The sequence below is a fragment of the Octodon degus genome, unplaced genomic scaffold (assembly GCF_000260255.1).
Source record: "Octodon degus isolate 3935 unplaced genomic scaffold, OctDeg1.0 scaffold00422, whole genome shotgun sequence".
Taxonomy (NCBI): Eukaryota; Metazoa; Chordata; class Mammalia; order Rodentia; family Octodontidae; genus Octodon; species Octodon degus.
The window spans coordinates 192,045-201,247 of record NW_004524998.1 but is presented as its reverse complement, the minus strand read 5'-3'; positions in this window follow the sequence as shown (position 1 = coordinate 201,247).

The following is a 9,203-nucleotide window of genomic DNA, read 5'->3' as shown; positions in this document are numbered from 1 at the left end:
AGATTGGACTCATAGTGATCCACTTGTTTGCAGCCTCCCCAGAGCTGGGATTATAGGCACATACCACTATGCCCAGTCTCAATTGCTGTCACAGTGCACCCCGGGGGCTGGGCCGGCACAGTAGGTCCAGGGATTGAACTCCTGGCCCTTGCACCTGTTTTCAGGTGCCTTAATCCACTGAGCTATTTGGCTGGCTCAAAAAGTATTTTTAAACAGTGGAGTTTTGGCTCAATCTCTGGCACCACATGGGCCTGCCCCATCCCTAGGTGCACTGATCCAGTGACTGAGGCCAGGTGTGGTGGTCCATGCCTGTAATCCCAGCACTGGAGAGGCTTAAAACAGGAGGATCACTATCAGTCTGAGTTGTGTAGTGAGACCCTGTATAAAAAAATGGAGTTTTATTCAGCTATAAGAAAAGGTAAATTCAATGTTTTACTAGATAAATGCATGTCAATAGAAACTATATTTGTAGTTGAAATAAATCTGTAAAGATCTACCAAGTAATTTCTTCACAAGTTTGGTTTATCTCTGTTATTTCTTTGCTGTTTTCTTCCCTAGTTGATTTATCTCTTTGTGTTAATGGTGTGTTTATGTCCCCCATTACTGTTGCAGCATTGCCTATTTGATTTTTCATGTCTGTTAAAATGTGTCTTATGTATGTGGGTGGTCCTATTTTGGGTGCCTATATATTTATATTTGTTAGCTCTTCATCTTGGAGTTTTCTCTTAACAAATATGTAGTGACCTTCTTTATCTCTTTTAATGATTCATAGTTTGAAATTTTATTGTCAGCAACCAGGATAGCTACCCCTCCTTTTTCCTGATTCCTGGTGGCATCGAGGATTGTTTTCCATCCTTTCACTTCTAGTCTTTGAATTTTCTTTTGAGTTGAATGTGTTTCTTGCATGCAGAATATTGCTGCATTTTGCTTCTTATTCCACTTTGTCTGGTTCTTTTGATTGGTGAATTCAGCCTGTTTATATTGGTGATTATAACTGACACATATTGGTTTATTTTTGTCATGTCATTTTCGTCCTATAGGTTCTGTACTTTTCCTCTCTTTTTAATTACATTCTCTGTTTGGTATTTCTGTTCTGTTGTTCTTGAAGATGTTCACTTCTGTCTCTTTGTAGAATATCTCTCAGTGCTCTTTGTAGTGTTGGTTTGGTGGTCATGAATTTCTTCAGTTTTTCTTTGTCATGGAAAGATCTTATCTTGCCATTGAATTTGATAGATAGTTTGCAGGGTACATCAATCTGGGCTGGAAATTATTTTCTTTCGGGACCTGAAATATTTCACTTCAACCTCTTCTTGATTTGGTGGTTTGTGTTGAGAAATCTGCCATGATTCTGATGGACTTTCCATTGTAGGCGATCTATTTCTTGTCTCTAATAGCTTTAAATATTCTGTTCTTTTACTGAATTTCTGAGATCTTGATTATGTGGCCAGGTGTTGATTAATTGTGATTTATGGCTGTGTGAAATTCTATATGTCTAGCTTAACTGTGTGTCATGTTCATTTCTCCTAGTGACAAAATTTTCTGCTACTACTTCTAAGAACAGTCTTTCTTTGTCATCTGTGCTGTCACCTGCTGCTTCATTGACTCCTATTATTCTTACATTATTTTTCTTTACATCGTCTTGCAGCTGCTAAATTGTTTGTTTGTTTTAAGGGCTATTTCCTTTCACAATAATCAGATGCGCCACTGTCTTTGAGGTCTGAAAGTCTGTCTTCAGTTTCTTTTAAGCCCTTTTGCCAGCTTTCAACGGGGTTCTTAATTTCTACCATATCTGTTTAAATCTCTTTCTTGCATTGTAATTCTTTCCTGAATTGTCCATTCAGTGTTTCTACCATCTTTCAATTCTCCTTTATTTTTTTAATTTATGTCTTCTTACCTGTGCCAAGCAATTCTTTCACAATTGTTGTCATTTATTTTTGAACCTGAGAGATTATTTCTGGTATTATTTCTTCTATAATTGGATGGACTTGTTTCTTTAGATCAGTTACTATCATTTCAGAGATTTCAGGTGTGTGATTTCCAAGTTCTTATACAACTTTGTCTCCTGGACTTGTACTGCATGGTTAGAGGAATGAAGTTGTCTTTTGTGCCTGTGTTTTGGCATTTTTGAAACGCTCATTAATTACCAAGACTGAGGCCCATAGCCCACCCACAGCATGCCAAATTTCTTGAATGATGCTATAAAATATCCTTTCTTGGGCATACTTTGCCCACACTACACACCTCTCCGGAATCCCACAGGCCATTAAGAGTGCTCCTAAGTTCTTGAAAACTTGGAGCAGCACCAGCCAAAACTCCACACCTGTGCACTGTGTGGTAAAGTAGGTCAGAGCTTACCGGAGCCTCACAGGCTGCCTAGAGTCTGTCAAATTTCTTAACTGTTGCCAGGAAAGCTCTGTGCCTGTTCACACTCCGCGCACAGATCCAGCTTTCCTGTATCCTGAAGGCCACTCAGAGTCCTCCTAAGGCCTTGAAAGTTTGGAATGGCACTAGAAGAAGCTCTACAACTCCATGCTAAGGCTAAGGAAGGTCAGAGCTTACCAGAGTCACACAGGCTGCCCTGAGTCTGCCAAAGTTCTTAAATGGCACCAGGAAAGTCTGTCTCCTTTTCATTTTATTATTTCTTACTTTTAATTTATCAGCCATTTCACTGTGCTGTTCTGAGGCATCATTTTCATTCTCTGTGTTCCATATACAGAGGTTTTTGTTTTGTTTTGCTTTGTTTTTGAGATTAAGACTTGAATCATGAACACTCTCAAGGTACACATGTTGGGTCACACTTTTCTCCAATGATTTTGAAGGTTGTCATTTCTTGTGCTCTAATTGCTGATGTTTAGAATGCATCATAACATGGTACATACCTTTTATTTTGCGCACCTTTTCGTGTACTGCATGACTATTGACATGTACTTCCTTTGTAATGTCCAGTCTTTTTTATGAGATTTTCTATCTTTGATATTGTAAAATTTAGTCTTATATTTTGAATAAACAACTTAAAGGTTTCCATTTGTCTCAAGAATTACCTAGTATTCACACCTATTATATCTATATTAACATTAGCGTATTTATACTAGTTGTTTTAAATTAATATGTTTTGGCTCTGGCACTTGAGACAACATTGTGTCTATGCAAAAGATTGCATTTTTTTTAACTTCTTCTTTGAAATTTTTTTTAATTTTTCAGTTTCTTCCTCCTTTTGTCCATGGCATCACTGCAACTGTGTATGTTCTACTGTGCTTGCAATGGCCCTTTACCACACTTAAAGACTTGCAGGGAGTTCATATGGAGAAGTCACACACTCTTAAGAAAAACACAAGCTACAGCTCAGTGGGGGAAATAAGCACCCTACAAAAACAAATAAAAGACTTAACTATTTAGATATGAACCTGCTTTGTTGTAAAATCAGGTAAAAACGCCAGGTATGGGATAAGTCTGCCCACTGCCCCTACCTGGCCAAATGTCATCTTGTTTATATCAACTATCCACATGACTGATATGGAACCACCAGCTTAGAGGCTCTCAGTGGTCAATGCATGTGGCATTGTTTATGTAACTTGCATAAGGTCTTGGGTTCAACATACAGCACCACAGAAATAAATTTTTAAAAAATTATTGAAAAATAGTATTTAGGGCTGGAGAGAGAGCTTGGTACCATAAGTGCCTGCCTGGCAAGCACAAGGTCCCCAGTTTGATCCCTGGTACCTCATGACATGCTGACCCTGGAATGCCAGGTGTGCAGTGCCACACATCTGTAATCCCAGCACATCTGTAATCCCAGCACTAGAGGCTGAGGCAGTAGGATCACTATGAGTCCAAACTGCATAGTGAGACCCTGTACCAGAAAATAAAATAAGAAAGTGTTTATATATGCATGAAAACAATTTGGAAAGGTAAATGATGTTCACAGTGATTAGCTCTGGGTGGTAAAATTACTAGTGTTTCTAATCTTCTTGCTTAGTGTCTTAATTTTTCCAGAAAACAAAGACATGTTGCTTTTGTCATAAGAAAACTGGTTTTAGTGCTGAGGATTTAGTGGTAGAATGCTTATGAGGCAAGCACAATTCTCTCAGTTCAATGCCCAACACCACAAAAAAAAATTAAAAAAGGAAAGAATTACTTTCAATTAACACAATTCTCTATACAAGCAAGGGCAAGATGGTGAAATTTTTTTTATTTTTTCCAGCACTGGGGATTGAACTAGATTGCATTTTGTTATGTGCTTTTAGCAGTTTTCAATGTAACTTTTTGTCACATGTCCCAGAACTCTGTGCAGTTTCATAACATATATTGGGACAGAATACTTACATATAGTGTCTTGCAGAGAAAATAATAACCTCTCACTATGACTAACTGAAACTGAAGAGTTATCATCCTAATTCTATTTAGAATACAGATTAAGAACACAACTTCTGTTGTGCCTCAATATTCATTATGTTCACTATGCCTGAATTTAATTATCACATCCATCAATCATTAGCTCTGCTTATATTTTTCCAATTCTCATGTTATTTCTTTTTAAATTCACAGTTAATTTTATCTCATTTATTGGGATCTGAATCAAAAAACTTGGAAATCATAGAACACATGACCAATACTCCCTGAAATTAACAGACACCAAAGGGATGGACTAGGGAAGAAGTTACCCAATGTGCTTACTAGAGAGAGGACATTGACAACACCTCTGAGGTCACAGGTGTTTCCAAAGATCTCTTACCCTATAGTCCCATCATTGTGAAATGTGCTTTGTGTGTTTACTAATTGGAACTTTGGGTCCAAATGAGAAAACTGTTGATGACTCCATAATTGTTTTTCTTCTGAACTTTCATATTATGTGTTAAGAGTAAACTTTTGAACACAATTCACCCCATCTGGCTACAATCCCAAAGAGAATAAAATCACATCAAGTGAGAGGTGAAATGCTCCTGTAATGCCTGAATAGCTCTCTCCTCCACAATGGGGACTGGTCATAGCCATTGTGCTAACACTAAAGGTACAAGCCTTTAGAGATGAGCTGGTGATACATAGTACATAAAATTATGCAGAATTCTCTCAGGTACAGTGGTTTCCCAAAAGATAAGTGGATCTATATGCAAGTGGTACAGAATTAGTTGGGTGAGTCTTAGCTTCTCCAGGTCTGGACATCATGCTGCTTACAGTGTGCTTTAATCTGCAGTGTAATTGGTAATTGTTTAGTGAGTTAATTTAATGACTTACAAATTTAGGGATTTTTTTCATACAAAATGCAAAACTAATTTTAAACATTCTTTTCTCAACATTCAGTGGCTACTATTTTACTATGTAAATCAACTCTTAGGGAAGATATTATAAGATTAGTGTTCATATTGCTTGTAATAGAAATAGTTCACTATGTGTAGAGAGGTAGAAATAAAGCAGATAGAGAAGATATAGAACATGACTGGGGTGGTGGTGGTGGTTGTGTATTTACCACAAGCTTATATGCTATGCTCTTGAATAATTGAGCTCTTCTGAAATTATTACATGTACACACTCTGTGTGTCTCAACCTTCTGATGTTTCTTACATACTAAAGCAAAATATAACATCCTGACAATCTGAGAATTCATCAATGTTCAGTAGGAAAAGCTTATCTCTAGAAACCAGCTTATCATAAGTATGAACAGATTCTAGATCCTATCTTGGTAAATCACATGCAATTCCCACTGCCTTATAGCATTTCCTATTGTTGCTTGCATGTTTTCACCTTAGAGAGGACTTTTCTTCACTCACTTGTGTGTTCCATTTTCTGCACAGGACCTGACTTTGTCACTCAATAGTGTGGGTGTTTTACTCTGAGCCATCCTTGCCATACTTCTCTTTGTCTTGATGCAGTAGAGTTTCAAAAACCACAGATACCTGTTGTGTCTGGGAAGAAAAAAGGGGTTAAGACAACTGGCTCCTTAAAGACAACCTGCCTGACCAAACATTGGTAAGTGTCCAGAAATTGTCTCCATTTGCTTAGACATTTGATATAAGGCATTTTAAATATAATTCAATACTGTCCAAACACTATTCTTGTACTATGAATAACACTACAAAGACAACACTATAAAATGTATTAATTAATGAAACTGTCCAGCTAACCTGTTTTGAAACTCTCATTGCTATTTTCTTCTCTATAAAATTAATTTAAAAAAAGATAGAACCCTCTCTCTAAAGACATCAAATAATAATAATAATAATAATAATAATAATTTAATCTGTATTCATTCAGAAAATTTTAAGTTGTTTCATAATTAAAGAGGCTCATGTTTTAATGCATCTTTTTAAAATAGCTTAACTTCATTCTTCTAAAGTAAGTATTATAATTTTGTCATATTTACATTTTTCCACTATTACTTTTAGGAATATTTTTCAGTAGTTAGCTATGTGCCCTGTCTACTAAGAAATCACATGTCAGAACACAAGCAAAGTTATGTTGCACCGATAACAAAAATTAGAGAAGAAAACTAATGACTATAAACTTTTGTCCTGTCTTCAAAAAAAAAAATCTAACAGAATTTGTTCAGCAGAAAGGCTGTATTTCTTTTTGGTTTTAAGAAATGAACAGATATTCAGAATCTAACAATTTGAAAGAATCAAGTACTTTTCTTCACAAACATGTTTTCAAAGAGCCAATCCAGAACTAGCCATTATCTCAGTACACCAGGTGTACTAAAGTATAAAAGACGCAGTCAGAAAAATAGCTAGTTTAGAAAGACCAACACTTTAAAAAAAAAAGAGTAAAACACTTTTAGTTTCTCCACTTTAGCACCTAAAATAACATCTTACAATTTTGATCTACCTATAGAGTCCTACATCACCTTCTAGAATATTTGTCAGGAGGGAAAAAATAAAATGACACTGGACAGCACTGTCTTTGATATTTTGGAAGGGAAGCATGCAAAAGAACTGGAGAAGCTTGCTTCCAGCCACACTTTTTTAAAAAATAATTTTATTGAGAAACAAATAGTAATGGGGCCAGGGAGATGGCTCAGTGGAATAAGTGCTTCTCTGGCAAGTGCAAGGGGCTGAGTTCAATCTCCAGTTCTGGAAAAAGAAAAAAGAAAAGAAACAAATAGTAATGAGACAGTTTCAAAACCGATCATTAGAACAGTTTCAATAATTGATACATTGTGTATTGTTGTCTTCTTAGTGGTTATTCATAGTACAAGATGCAGACATGATATCCTGTCCACAAACACTATTGGTACAAATCTTTCTATTCATTGACTTAAGAGAAAGTAGCCATATAGCTATCCTATTTTGTATACACAGATAGAAAATATTTTGCTGAATTCAAGCACCTACAATATTTAAATGCAAGCCTCCACTTTTGTGCTGATGCTCAGCCCTCAGTCAAAAAAGCCAGTCCAAGGTTTCCCCCTTTCATCTACAAAGAAGAAGGATCTTTCCCTGATGGAAACCCAGAAGAAAGTAGAAGCTGCAGAAGAACGACACAAGTCCCATGCAGCTGAAAGCTTGAAGCAGCTTGCTGAGAAATGAGAACATGAGAAAGCAGCACTTCAAAGAGTCATGAAAGAGAACAACAACTTCAATACAATGGCAGAAGAGAAACTGACAGACAAAACGGAAGCAAAGCAAGTGAACCAAGAGTCACAAATAGATGAAAGATATATTGAAGAAATATGAAAGAACAAAGAATCCAAAGATCTTGCTGATGAAACTGAAGCTGACTAATTAGTTCTGAGAACTGTCAACTTTCTCCCATTTTTAATTTCTCCACCTGTATTTATTACAAAAGTACTATTTCTGCTCTTCTAAATAGAGGAAAGCCATTTCTTGAGGTAAAAATATGAAAATATTTTAATACTATTTTATATTTTTAATCTTGTCTGATCTCTGTACATGGGTGATAGCTTCCTCAACCCAACTATAGTTAATCACTTCTTTGTTGTACATTAAATATTGTGGGGAAAATGAAAGTTAGTGTAAGAAGAACACAAAATAGCCTTTATTTCATTCTCCTGGGGAGAGATTTCCTGTCCCATCACTTGAGGTCCTCAGCTGTGAGGTGATATGTGTACAAATGAAAGATGAAGCAAGACTGTGTGCATAGGACTATTTTGCTTTGTTTTAATGAGGTGTTCCTATGCTCCAGGATATACTTCCTTGTAGAAAAATATCTTACTATACAAGTAAGTATATGTCTGTCTTTAAACTCACATACATATGGCACAAGGATTCTTTGAATATATGTTTAACTAATGCACATTACTATGATCCACATAATTAAGAGACAGTTGAATATTTTTTCATATTTTGGTCATCTGAGTATTTCATGCATGAAAATATGATTCAGTGATAATGACTGCTTTAAATTAGGTCACATTTCCAGATTAGCTCTATGGAAAAAGAAGCCCAACTTCTAGTGTTCTGTCAGCCATGGGTATCTGCATACATCTGTATATAGGTAGCAGCAAGGTACGAATGTAGAAACAGCCCCCTAACTAATGTGCTAATTATGTAATACTATATTCTTAAGTTATTTCTAGATTTTGAAGTTGTCCTCTGGCATTATTACAGTTCTATATTGGTTAAAACTAAACAATTTGAAAAACATTTCAACAAATTTTTTTTATTTTTTTTATTTTTTCCCATAATTTTATTGAGAAACAAATAGCAATGAGACACTTTCAAATCAAATTGGTAGGACAGTTTCAATAATTAACATATTGCATACATTCTTCCTAGTGGTTAATTGCTGTACAAGATGCGGACATGATATCCTATTTACAAACACCATTAGAACAAATCACTCTATTGGATAATGCGTCTGACTATGGACCAGAAGATTCAACAAAAAATACAAAGCAAAGATGTGAAAATTCAACTTTGTAATTCACCCTTAAATTTATTTTTTTATTAATTTTATTGAAAAACAAATAGCAATGAGATGGTTTCAAAACAGGTTAATAGGACAGTTACAATAATTAAAACATTGCATATTTTTGACATCATAGTACTTTTTCATAGTATAAGATGCATATCATGTCTTTCTTTTAACACACTGTCTTTAAGTATTTTATGTATGTATTAGAGTCATTTCTTTATGCATTAAAAGGATATGTTTTATAATTAAATATAATTGGATATAATTCTAATTATATTGTAAATGTGTTTTTACTTAATAATTATGTTATGTATGCTGTGGTAGAGTACCTGCCT